The sequence below is a fragment of the Lepidothrix coronata genome, unplaced genomic scaffold, assembly GCF_001604755.1.
Source record: "Lepidothrix coronata isolate B3197 unplaced genomic scaffold, Lepidothrix_coronata-1.0 Scaffold164, whole genome shotgun sequence".
NCBI lineage: Eukaryota > Metazoa > Chordata > Aves > Passeriformes > Pipridae > Lepidothrix > Lepidothrix coronata.
In genome coordinates, this window is record NW_016690344.1 from 443,908 (window position 1) to 456,571 (window position 12,664).

The window sequence follows — 12,664 nt, forward strand, 5'->3', positions numbered from 1 at the left end:
GGAGGTGATGTTAGTTTTGTTTGTGTAGTTTTCATAAACTTACATATTTCAGAATAAAAAAGTTGTCCCTGAGTGATAAAGTCAAGGAAGCCTGGATTCCTATGGATTAGAGTCTACTGTGCCCACTGTTGTAGCACCTTTTCCACTTCCCTCTAGGTCTTCTGTAGTATCCTAAAATAAGCAGTTATGTGGGTGCCATACACTGACCTCCTGTCAGTGTGTTAGCACCAGCTGTGTCAGCGTGGAGTGATACAAGAGGAGTTATTAAACTGAAGTAAAACGTTAAAATAATAATAGTAATAATAACGATAATGATAATAAGGAGGAGGAAAAGGAAGAGGAAGAGGAGGAAAAGGGGCATAACAAAAAGAGAGAGGGTAATAAAACGAAAGGAAAGAAATACACAATACAATTCTCACCACCCACTGACCGACGTGCAGCCTGTCCTCGAACAGTGCTCAGTCCCTCCTCGCCAGCTCACCCATGGCATTTTATGGTATGTAACATCCCTTTGGCTGGTTCAGTCAGCTGTTCTGACCAGGCTCTCTCCCAGCTTTTTGTTCAGATCCTCACTGGCAGAGCATGAGACACTGAAAAGTCCTTGACTTAGGGTAAGCACCACTTAGCAACAACCAAAACATCAGTGTGTTACCAACATTATTGTCATGCAAAATCCAAAACACAGCACTGTACCAGCTACTAGGAAGAAAATTAACTCCATCCCAGTCAAAACCAGGACAGACATGTACAAGTTTTCCTAATGCCTGACATAGTTGAATTTTTTACTAGGCACAATGGAAATTCACATTTCAACAAAAATAATTTATTCTTAATTTTTTTTCAGTGGGAGAAAGAAGCTGAAAGACACAGATAAGATCTTGTTCCTCCTTCACTTTGTTTTATAAAGCCTTTCATTTTTTCTTCCCTGTAGTGCTTGAGGTGTGTGTTTTGCTTTTGCTCTTCTTTTTTGTTCCATTATTCATTCTTTAAAAATTTTATCTCCATTGTTATTTTCTGTTAAGAAAAAGAATTTTAATTAAAATCTTTCAAGGTAATATTATTTTAAAAAAGGGAGAAAAATGTATGAAAATAATTGAATAACTCCCTCCTAATACTTTTAAAAAAAGTTTCTGATTGTCTGTGAAGAGTTTAGAGAATGTGACAATAATAATATGTTCTAGAGACTGGTTTAATCCATTATCTCTGTTATTTCATTCTTTTGTAAACAATTTTTAGTCAGCTGAAAGTTTAAGTAGCTTAATAAAAATGGAGACAACTTCCTTTTCTGTATGTCTGAGCAGAGCAGACTCTGAATGTAATTTATACATTAACTTTTAAATTATTGGCAGACTTTTTCTTTAAATGCGGAGCCAGATTTTTTGTCTAGCGCTTGGACTTACGGGCAGTAGATCCCTCAATACCTCTGAGGAGTGGGGTCTGAGACTCTGCTAAATTAACTGACTCTTGGGAGACCATTGTAGCAGCTTCATGAAGGACCATGTGCACAAATAGCATGTACAGGTATTTGCTTGCACATACATAGTTTTTTTCATGCAGTAGGCACGCTAAAAATAAATCAAACTGCTTTCATAAACTCCTGTTTGTTTCCTAGGTAGTTGAATGTACAATTTGATATGTGTAAAAAAACCCAGCCATTAACAACAAATGGGTCTTACTTCAAAAACTGCAATTAATCCCCTAGGTGAGTGATGAAGCAGTCATTATTTGCACATAAGCTCTTTATTTTCAAAAAAGAAATTAAATCTCAAAAAACCTAATATTCAAAAATCAAATAAGATCTCATAAATTAAGTCAGGAATACAATCAAGAAATTAACATGCCCCAAATCTTTGCAAAAGAGACAACAGAATCTTTTGGAGAAGACAGGAAAGGAAAGGTTTGAATGAAGAATTAAAGAAACCAAAAACCAATAAGTTAAGCCTTTAAGAAAAGGATGAAAGGGGTAAGTGCACAGCGGTACTCCAATGCAGCATCATCAGAGGGAGTGGTGTGATTAGCATGGGTGCCTGTGACCTTCTATCCCCCCCCCCCCGGGGCATCTTTGGCATCAGCCCAGGATCAGCCTCAAATTGGGGATGTCAACTCCTCTGTCACCATTATCTAGAAAGCATCTTTAAAAAATTCAAGATTTGTGTATGATTAAAAAAAATTCCCTCTTGTTGTTCAATCGAACACTTTAAAATGATGGCCCAGCACTCGAGTTTGCAGAATAAATAACATATTTCTGCTAGAGGTGCACTGTGTCATCAAGACGGAAGATGCTAAGACAGTCCTGAGGCTGGTGACAGTTGTATTGTGTATTATGAGATTTCTGCAGGAGCTAAATATTGTAGAGATCATAAGAATGGAAAACCTGAAGAAAAGTGTAAGGTTTGTGCTTTGCCTTGCACTGTTTGAAGCATTTGCTGAATTTGTGCAGAGGAAGCTTTTCGTTTCGAGGCTGCCTAACACAACAGGAGAACTTGCCTTGCAAGTGTAATCAGAATTTACAATGGTTTCTATATTATTACCTTTTAAACTATGGTGTTAAAATCCGAGCCTTCAACAGCATAGACTGAAATGTCATATGTACATCTATGATGCATATGACAAAACATGCATATGCACATCTATGATGTGCCTATGACACAAGATACAGGGAGAGTATGGGGCACAGAATTTAGCCATTTCACAGTAAATTAAATAGGACTTCTGAAACCTTTTGAAACTGTATTTTTTTAATTTTATGATTTTTAGCTTGCTTTATAAATGTTAAGACTTGCTGTCCTTTTCCTGGAAATCTATGACACGAAAAGAAAATCTACTTGTTTGATATGTTATTACAATTTTTCTCCAAGGTAGCATTGAACTTTAGTACTTAGTACTATCTGCTACTGTATAATAATTTAAATCCACTTTAATGACTTTTGTAACATAAATGTTTTAAGTATAATAACAATTATTTGAACAAGTGTTTCCTGATTCCAGGCATGTGTAAAGAAGATGGAGTATGTAATATGTCTGACCAGATAACTGCTTTTACAAATTATATTCATTCTTCTTTATTTAGCTGCAAAATGAAGAGAGTTCAGTGTAGTTCAAGGAAAGCATTGTGGTAAACAGACAGCTTAAATGTGAGCAGTGTAAAGAGCAGCAGCTTGCAGAAATATTGCTATAGATACTAAGACCGTATCCTGCCTCGCTACGGACCACACATAATTGAATCATGTTCAATAGAAGGCCATTACAAAACAGTGCTGATTTGCAATGCTAATATGGTGAAGACAGCTGTCACTGGGAATTAAATATGATCATTCAAAGCCTGAATAAATGAGGTACCCATTATCTTCTGGCTCTGCTGCAGCCTGCTTAAAGAACACAAATAAATGATACTGTCTCAATAACCAGCTCAGTTTTTCCTTCTAGCCATAGAAATATGAAGAAGACAGAGGAAAGAGGGAGGGCAGACAACAACATCAACAACAAAAAGCAGAGTCAATTTACAAAGCCACACAGAGAACCAATGCCCTACGACTTCATTTGCAACAGAACAGTATTTGTGGAAATACAGAGAAAAAGCTCTTTAACCAAGCTAACGTGTTCTACTGCAGAGCAGGCATACTTATTTACAAAAAAAAAAACAGTGAAAACCCCCCAAGTGTCTGAAAATCTCAGGCACTGATTTTCCAAAAGAAATCCATTAGAGATGCCAAAATGTCAGATGCACTGGAACAGAGTCTGCCAAGAGTGATAAAGGATAGATTAAGGTAAATTCCTTTTCTTTTTGCCATTCAGTATTTTTAATGGCATAAGGTATTTCAATTCAATTTCAGTAAGAACCATAATCTATTCACACGTAAAATGCTGATCAAGGTAGAAGAAATTTGCATTTGTTCGAAGAAAAAATTTGTGGGAAGTTTGTGCTGTTTCACAGACAGCAAAAACCCCAACAGTGGTAATAAGAAGGAAAAAGAAAAGTTAATATAAAAATGAAGGGTATTTCTACTTCAGATAAGAATGTCACAGCCAATTACTAGTCCCTCATGTAGTTAGTTTAGTCCTAAGTGGAATCTGCCTGTTTGGAGCTGCAGCTGGGCAGTGCATTGAAGAAAACGAATCCAAGTGAGAGCTGTGCAGGGCCGGGGTCTGCATTCCACAGGTAGCACCCTCTGGCTAGTCTGCTCTGTGTCTTGGTTGAGCAGCTGCCTGGGCTGTGGTGCTAGGATGCTGGCAGAGGGGAGCACTGGCAGCTGCGTGACAAGCAATGCCTTGTATGGTATCTAATTACCAACTCAAGCCTATAGGAAATGCAGTGTAAAATTTGCACTTTAAAGGAGAAAGGAGAAAGAAGACAAAGCAGTAACTCCCAGAAATCCTACAGACAGCAGGTATGCATGTGTGCAAGCGCTTCTTTAGATCTGTGATATCCTCAGAGGATAGCAACATATGAAGGACTATAGAGTTGTTTTTCTTCCATTGAAGTATTTGCCCACCCACTGCCACTTCAAAATGTTTTACATTTTCCAATAGGAAAAACAGCTTTTAGAGCCTATAAATAGCCAAAATAAGCTGGGCAAAGTAGGAGGAAAGGAGTTGAGAATAATGATGACCCAGGCCACTGTGTCTTGTAATGCCAGGTCTCAGAGCAAGTGACCATTCTGGGACCTTTGACAGCCCTGTGTAGGTACTAAACAGGCAACAATTTTCGCAGTGGAGTTGGCTGTACAAGTGAGAACATATGCTGGTCTAGAATGGTGAACTAACTGCAAAGAAAATAAAAGTATGAGCACAAGATTAACACATTCACTACATAAAACCAGAAAAAAAAAGGTTTAGGAGGTATATGACTGAAAAATTGCATCTGACATAAGATTAAATACCAGCAAGTGTAAGGTCATATATATGGCACAGAAAAACAAATCAATACGATGGGTACAAAGTGGGGATTATCTCTTTAGAAGTCAGCAAGTTTAGGAATGGGTGGAGTTTTAAAGATAAGAAAAATAAATGTGAAGTTGCAACTGGAAGCACAGTGAATGGTGCTGGTGAAACATATTGTGAGGCAGTGCATGAATGAAAAGCAACAGTGTTTGCAAGACCCATGGCATTAATGCATCTGCACTTGAAATGCTGTGTTTGCTTATATCCTCATATGTACTAAAATGCTTATGAAGTCAACAAGAAGGACATTTAATAGGGGAGAAAAACATAATACAAAGTACATGTGTAATGATGATTAGCACCATATCTCTCTTCTTTAGAAATAGGAGGATTCAGATACACAAATAAGCTAAGCTATGCCTGAAGAATATTTATATTTTTGAAAGAGATCATGAATGTATGAGATACCAGTGTAAAGCAGGTGTGAGAGGATTTTCAAGGCTGGAATCCTTTGGTATCTAAGCATTTTGAAGATAAACTTCACTTGTGAAATAAAATAGAGCAAGGCCAGAGAAATACAGATTTGAAATCACTATTTTAAGTTCCTTCATCTGTCATTTACTTGATAACTATGCGGTTTGCAAACCCATTATCTGTGAGCCACTAAATAGAAGGTCTGTTGTGCCCTACTGTGTGAATATCTTTAATGAATTCTCTATTTTTGTAGTTTCACTTGGGGTTTAGTATTTTTCCTGTTTTAAAGCCCAGGGAGGGAAAATCTTGTACTAAGTGTTTTGAAACTCTGTGGGTGCAATACAGTAGCTGTACATTTAATATCAAAGCCTTTGATTATGTTTAACTGAGGGGTTCTTCTTCCCTACCCTATTCCTTCCAGTGTCTCACATATTTCCTGCAGATTTATGCATTTTACCACTTAAAGAATTTCAAAATACATTTTAATTGCTAGGTAACTTTGTCTGTAGGACTCTGACTGATGCAGGTTTGTTGTTTTTTTTTAAATGTGACTGGAAAGGCCACAGGTGAAACACAGCCAGAGAATTAACCAAGGAACAAGAAAATTGTCACACAATGCATGATCCCACAGTGCTGTGCTTGTGAGTATAACACCTCTCACAGATAAGTGGAATATGTATAGCAAGGCCTTTCAATTCCTCTTCTCTGACTCTGGTCCTTTTGTGGTGAGATTTGGAGCAGGATTCTTCCCATATTTCTTCATTCATTCCATCTCATGAACTCCATGGCCACAGTATTATCTTGTCCTTCTTCTCCTTTTTATTAGGTACTTTTACTACCAGACAGATTATTATGTCCATGTAATCAGCAACTTTACTGCCAATACTACTGCATTTTTATGTAGAGGCTACTGTGTTTGTTTCACAGCAGTAAATGCAAGACTCTTTTGATAGCTTTCTTCTCGGGAAGGCCTTCATGTGCCACTGGATATATGAACAATCTTGATCCTTTACAAAGAAAAGGTAGGATAATTCACAATTCTCCATTGTCAGTAAAGCACTCAGTATTCTCACGTGTTGTAATCACAGATGTAGATGTGGCAAATGGTGAGCAATTCATCCACAAAGTATCCTGCTAGCACTGTAAAATCAACTTTAGTGGTGCCAAATAAATGACTGTTCTATTAATAAATTATTGTTCTATGCCAAAGTGACTAGTGTAGTAGATGAGGGAAAGACTGTGGATGTATTCTACCTGGACTTCAATAAAGCTTTTGATATTGTCTCCCACATCATTCTCCTGGAGAAACTGGCTGTTCATCGTTTGGACAGGTGCACCATTTGCTGAGTATAGAACTGTCTGAATGGGCTGTGCCAAAGAGTGGTGTTAAATGGAGTTACATCCAATTGGCACACAATCACTAGTGGTGTTCCCCAGGGCTCATTATGGGTTCAATCCTCTTTAGTATCTTTATTGATGATGTGGACAAGCAGATTAAGTGCACCCTCACTCAGTTTGCAGACAAGCTGGGTAGGAGTGTAGATCTGCTGGAGGGCAGGAAGACTTCATAGAGGGATCTGGACAGGCTGGATCCATGGGACGAGGCCAATTTTGTGAAGTTCAAAAAGGCAAAGTGTCAAGTCCTGCACTTGGGTCACAACAACCCCATGCAGCACTACAGTCTCGGAGCAGAGGGATTGGAAAGCTGCCTGGCAGAAAAGGGTCTGACGATGTTGGTTGACATCGGCTGAGCATGAGCCACAGTGTGCCCAGGTAGCCAAAAAGGCCAATGACATCCTGACTTGTAGCAGAAATAGTGTGGCCAGCAGGGCTAGGGAAGTGATTGTCCCCCTGTCTTCAGCACTGGTGAGGCCACACCTGGAATACTATGTCCAGTTGTGGGCCCCTTACTACAAGGAAGACATTGGGGTGCTGGAGCTTGTCCAGAGAAGGGCAGTGGAGCTGGGGAAGGGTCAAGAGTACAAGTTTTGTGGGGAGTGGCTGAGAGAGGTGGGAGGTTCAGGGGGGCATTATTGCTTTCTATAACTACATGAAAGGAAGTTGTAGCATGGTGGAGATCAATCTCTCAGCAACAGGACAACAGGAAATGGCCTCTAATTGCACCATGGGAGGTTTAGATTGGATATTAGAAATTTTTTTTCACTGAAGTGCTGGTCAAACATATGAACAAGCTGCCCAGACAAGTGGTTGAGCTACCACCCCTGAAGGTATTTAAAAGACGTGTAGGTGCGGTGCTTAGGGACATGGTTTAGTGGTAGACTTGGTAAACAGTTGAACTCAACGATCTTAGAGGTTTTTTTCCTAACCTAAATGATTCTAAATATCCTCTTGTAGCTAATTTATCAATTTAGGTTTATATTGTTTCAGCATAGAGAGAAATAAAGAATCATAAAGCACTTTATTAAAGTAAGTAAATTTAAATTGGCTCTACCATGTATCAGGAATCAAGCATGTAAGGTGCTTGGAAGAAATGAAACAAACGTTATTGTAATTGTAAGATATATATTTGATTTGTACCAAAGGCGTTCCAAGAAAACTAAAGGTATGCATAACCTAGGCAAAAATTAAAAAAAAACACAGGAAACTGCATGGACATGTTCTTCAGAAGGCAAGGGGTTTGTCCCCATCAATCTGCCTCCCTTTTTACATAAATTACGGAGCTAGTGAATCTTGATTTCAAAAAATTTTGGCCTTATGCTTGACTGTGATACCCTAAGTCCTTCCTATTCCACTTCTATCTCCCTACACTGTTGAAAGAAAAGGGACAAAGCATACATAAACACAGTATTTACCTTTTGACTTAAAATGAAAACACTTGTAACTAAAGACCAGGGAAAAGGTGAGAGGAATGGAGAAACAGGTGATCTTACTATCGGTAGCTGGAGCACTTTCTGCATATTTCAATTCCAAGCTAGGCTGAATACTGTCACGTTCTTGCTATTAGCTCTATTTATTTCAAATTCCTCTTGAATGCTGCTGAAATCCATAGGAAAATTCCTGTTAATTTCCAGACTTTAACTACATTTATTTTCCTGTCTTTTACTCATCTTAGAGTACTAGAATCTAAATTTTCTGAAATACCTTCTTCATGATGCCTAGATCTTATTTCATTTCCTATTTTATCTAGGTATCTAGAACAATTAAAAAAGTAGAGTACAGATAATGGTGATATTGCTTTCACTTAGGAATGGAATAAAATCCCCTTTGGATTATCTTCTTATTGCAATTAAGGAATGCAGCTTGTGTCTATGATGGAAACATAGTGAGGTTTGGTGTTTGTGGGTTTTTTTCAGACTTGCACAACTCACAGATTAAACCAATGTTTGCCATAGTAAATGGTAAGTCATTGATGGAGACTAATTGTGCTGCCCCATAAACAAAGATTGTTGTTAAATTTTGATTTTTATTTCTTAATCTTTACCTATCACTGCAGAACTCTCTGAGAGTTCACTTTTCATGATAAGGCAAGCTTCACTGTTTCCTAAATTCCTAGTGGTGTACTGTCTCATAGCTTGGCATCAGGGCTTCAGGTATTGCCCAGATCTTATTATCATGGTATGCAAGAGATGCACTGCAAAGTGAGTGGAACTTTATAAAATCTTCGAAACCTTTAAGTTAGAGACCTATGTGCTTAGATCTCTACATAGCCTCGCAATTATTGCTCTTTTCCTGCTATATGTGGATGGGTGCAATTGGGCTAATTAAAACCCAGCATCAAAACACTGAGTAGGTTGAATATATTTGTTTGAACTTCTGTTGTTAATCCTGTGCATAAACTGTAATTTATTTCCTTTTCTCATTATGCGTTAGACTGAATGGAATAAGTGTTGTGCTCAAGTGTTTGCACCATGTTGATAAGGTTGGAAACATAGCTATGAGCTGTGTTGCACAGCAACGAGGGTATTATTTTTACATTATGAGACCACAGTAATTTTTGTATGTTATACTCAAAATAGTAAAAGAAACGGTAGGTGAAGCTCTCTCTTCAGTAGAGCTTTGTTTTCATTTTGTATTTTTCAGTCATTTTGTGTCTTTCCCAAATGGTCTAAACTGTATTATTCTTCCTTTCAAATTTAATAACAAAAACCCCCAACAACTTTATACTAATTATCCGATTAGGGGACATAACATGTTCTTTCCGTCCCTCTCTATTTTTATTCTTGTTTATTTTTGAAGTGTGAATGGGGTATAAAATCTATCCAATAAAAGGGAGATGGAGATAATCGAACTCTTTTCATACAGTCCCAGGTAGAAATCAAATCCAAGACCCAGAGGTGAAAGTTGAACTCTGTAACTACTTTACCAAACTATTCTTGGTAATTATCAGCATGAGCATAATTATTAACGTTTCAATTATACCCACAGTATTGCATCTCTCCAAGGGGTTTAACTCCACTGATTTTCATTTTGTCTTATTTTTTTGGTAGACATCCAGTTGGAACGAAGTTGCTGAATAATATTTTTAACACAAAAGGGTAACATACTTTTCAAAATACAGGATCTATATGTTTTGTCCTCAATGACACTTGTATGTTTCCAGATTTTAATTGCTTAGTAACACTGCTTGGCATAGTGAGTAGATTTAAATAGATTTAAATAACTTATTACACAGGAAATAAAAAACTGTATCCAAACTCCTCTCTAAAAAACATAAAGTTTGAAATTGAGATCTTGATTAATAATACTTTATCCTTTAATTTAAAAGTATTATTCACTCTTTGTCCGCTGCTTAATAACTTTTTACATATGTTTCTTAAAATTTACTTGGCCAATGGATGAAGTCAAATAATTTATCTATTTTAAAATATTTTTGGTTATATTTCTAAACTTTTTCTGAATAGTCAAACTTAAAATGCTTAGTAAAATCAGGATTTGTGATGTGGGAACCACATGAGCTATTTCTGTGCCTTTGTTAATTCTATATAATCATCTTTAGTGCTTGTACATTATGGTTGAGTTTGAGTTACTTGGTATGTGAGCATCTCTGAGTAAAGGTACCATATTGTTCTCTATTTATAGGAGTTGTACTTTCAGGAAAGGCTTATGAGAGAGACCAGCCTATCTGGAAGAGGAACGGAGATTTCAACTTGAAGGCTGAGTATAACAGAAGAAGTGATTCTCATCCTAGAGACGTGAACTCTATCATTTTAGCTAACTAGGCAAGCATTTGTTGAAAAACATTTAGATGATAACTTGTAACAGTAATTTAAAAAAATAATTTGAATGAAGGAAAAGTTGTGTAAGTAAGTGTGAAGGATTAGCAAATTTGTGAGAATGTGTTTAGAATATTTTATATGGGCAAATGAACACTAAAATATGCAAAGCTGTTGAGCTCTTGTATCTGCTAAAAACACAGGTCAACTCAGAAAAATTCTTGATAATTGCAACAGAAAATGCAAGTTTGGACCAAAGTGATTATACATTTTTTTCTGTAAATTTGAAAAAGATTTGTGCTAGCCCAAATTTCCCTGAAATAGATTTATTAGAAAACACTACAGCTAGAGAAGTGATTATGTATCTTGAATCTATTGTTCTTTGTCGTCTATAGGTCTATTACCTGCCAGCAAGTCACACTATTATGGGCAGGAGTTCAAGCAGCTGGCAGAACTGTGCAATCTCAAATAGGTATATGGTGCCTCTGAATCATTCTCAGCCTAGCTACCAGGGAAAATGGCATACAAAATTGTATTTTCAACAGTGCCCAGACACAGATTGCATACTGTGTTTGTGACCGATGAAATGGCACATAACCACTACGTCAGCAGAGGATTCATCATGAACCTGGTGGTAATGGGGGACATGAGCTGAAGAACCAATTTATGGGGATTTTGTCACGAAATTTTAACATATACACACTGTATGATACCATTTTACGGCTGTAGCCATTTTGTCTCTCCTGACAGTAAATGCATGCTCACTCCTTGACCCGTCATCTGTGTGTGAGTGCAATGCTGCCTGTCTCCAGGGTGCCTATGCTTAGGAGAATGTTGCAGAGTTGCTGTACTCCACATGGAGAAGTTGCACTGTTCCCAAAACTCACTCATGAGATGAAGGTTAGCAAGGATCTGCTAAAAAAAAAGGCCAGGGGTAAATGATAATGATAGCTGCCTGAAACAGGAACCAGAGCAAATGGACTGACCCTCTCCTAGTAGTACTGATATATGATGGGCAGGGTTTGAGCACATTGGGTGATTACACAAGGCACTTCAGACTATCTGAAAAGTTGTTAAGAAAATTCAGTTGATAGTATAGGTGACATAGTTATTTGTATCATATTCATATATTTTTCTTTTACTGCCTTTTTTTTTTTTTTTCTCTGAAAGGACATCATGACACTGGGAACTTGACACCTAGGGGTAAATGGTGCTATGGAGATCTGTTTAGTTATAGCTCACTAGAAATGGTCAAAGAATAAATTCATTCTTTTGCAAGAACTCTGTTAAAAAACATGACTGAACTAGTGCACAAGAAGTTAGAGTCAAATTGTTCTGTGGCCTTCAGAGAGGCCTTAAGTCAAGCCTATTTTAAAGCATATGATGATCTTGTGCTAGGACTCACCTTTGAGCAAATAAGGACACCTGCCTTATTTAGACAAAACTTCAGTGTTTTCAGCGGGTTTTGCACTGTGGTAACTGCAAAAATCTGCCTGTTGGTAGCAACTGATGTAAAGAAGTTCAGTATTTGCTCTGATATTTTCTTAATTTTAAACCAACCAACCCACCAAAAAAAAAAGCTATCTCCCTTGTTCTGTCAATGTTACAGTGTTATAGCGCATATTCTGATTACATTATGTCATTTATCTGCACAGAAAAAGAGAGTGTGAGGAACTTAGAGAACACACGCCCTGATGTTAGCTAATGTACAGTTATGTTGCTGCTCTAGATGGTTTGGCTATGTATCCATGTGAAACATGGGTTTTGACAGTACATATTTATTTATGTGTTATATTTGATCCTGAAGCAGCAATATATTAAGAAATGACAAGTGATTTACCTGTATGAGTAAAGGGATGAAAACAATATGCTTGGATGACTGGAAAAACATACAGAGGTACTCAGAGCTCTCAGCTCTTCCCATTGTCATTGACAGGAGCTGGTGGTGTTCTGGGTATTTGTTCTTAACCCCCAAACCATAAAAAACTAGACTTGTCATATAATTATACTGGATGAGAACATACAGCAAAATTCAATAATCATCTTCATTTTTTTTTCTAATTTCAACTAATTCTTCTGAACAAGTAGGTATTTAAATAACACAGACTGTAAAAACAGCAGCAATAAGCCAGAGT